Source organism: Bombus pyrosoma, unplaced genomic scaffold, assembly GCF_014825855.1.
Source record: "Bombus pyrosoma isolate SC7728 unplaced genomic scaffold, ASM1482585v1 HiC_scaffold_4725, whole genome shotgun sequence".
Taxonomy (NCBI): Eukaryota; Metazoa; Arthropoda; class Insecta; order Hymenoptera; family Apidae; genus Bombus; species Bombus pyrosoma.
The window spans coordinates 891,989-893,971 of NW_025219985.1; positions in this window are offsets into that span (position 1 = coordinate 891,989).

Here is a 1,983-nt window from a genome sequence, read left to right on the forward strand (position 1 = left end):
ATTACCTTATAACGTATAACGTTATATAGTATTGCGATATAACGTAGAACGTTATGTAGCATTACGATACAACGTATAACGATATGTCGCATTACGATATAACGTATAAGGATATGTAGTGTTACGATATAACGTATAACATTATGCAATATTACGTTATAGCCTATAACGTTGTGTACTATTACGTTATAACGTATATCGTTATGCAGTATTAAGTTATACTGTATAACGCTATGTGGTATTATGTTATTCCATATGACGTTATATAGTATTACGATATAACGTATAACGTTATGCTGCATTTCGATATAACGTATAACGTTATGTAGTATTACGTTATAGCGTATAACGTTGTGTAGCATTACGTTATAGCGTATAACGTTATGTAATATTACGTTATAACGTATAACGTTATATGGTAATACGATATAACGTATAACGTTATGTAGTATTAGGATATAACGTATAAGGATATGTAGTATTACGATATAACGTATAACATTATGTACTATTACGTTATATCGTATAACGTTATATAGTATTACGATATAACGTATATCGTTATGTAGCATTATGATACAAAGTATAACAATATATAGTATTACGATTTTACGTATAACGTTATATGGTAGTACGAAATAACGTATAACGTTATGTAGCATTACGATATAACGTATAAGGATATGTAGTGTTACGATATAACGTATAACATTATGTAATATTACGTTATAGCGTATAACGTTTGCAGTATTACGTTAGAACGCATAACGTTATGTAGTATTACGTTATAACGTATAACGTTATGTAGCATTACCATGTAACATATAACGTTATGTGGTATTACGATATAACGTATAAGGATATGTAGTATTACGATATAACGTATAACATTAGGTACTATTACGTTATATCGCATAACGTTATGTGGTATTACGATATAACGTATAACGTTATGTAGCATTACGGTATAACGTATAACGTTATGTAGTATTACGATATAACGTGTAACGATATGTAGTATTACGTTATAACGTATTACGTTATGTAGTATTACGTTACAACGCATAACCTTATACGGTAATATGATATAACGTATAAGGATATGTAGTATTACAATATAACGTATAACATGATGTACTATTACGTTATATCGTATAACGTCATATGGTAATACGACATCTCGTATAACGTTATGTAGCATTACGATATAACGTATAAGGATATGTAGTATTACGATATAACGTAAAACGATATGTAGTATTACGATATAACGTATAGCGTTATATGGTAATACGATATAACGTATAACGTTATGTAGCATTACGATATAACGTATAACGTTATGTAGCATTACGATATAACGTATAACGTTATGTAGCATTATGATATAACGTATAACGTTATATAGTATTACGATATAACGTATGTCGTTATGTAGTATTATGATATAACGTATAACGTTACGTAGCATTACGATATAACGTATAACGTTATGTAGCATTACGATATAACGTATAACGTTATGTAGCATTATGATATAACGTATAACGTTATATAGTATTACGATATAACGTATATCGTTATGTAGAATTATGATATAACGTATAACGTTATATAGTATTACGATATAACGTGTAACGTTAGGTACTATTACGTTATATCGTATAACGTTATGTAGTATTACGATATAACGTATAACACTATGTACTATTACGTTATAGCGTATTACGTTATGCTGTATTACGTTATACAGCATAAAGATATGTAGCAGTACGTTATAACGTATAACGTTATGTAGCACTACGTTATAGCATATAACGTTATGTAGTATTACGTTATAACGTATAACGTTATGTAGAATTATGATATAACGTATAACGTTATATAGTATTACGATATAACGTGTAACGTTAGGTACTATTACGTTATATCGTATAACGTTATGTAGTATTACGATATAACGTATAACGTTATATGGTAATA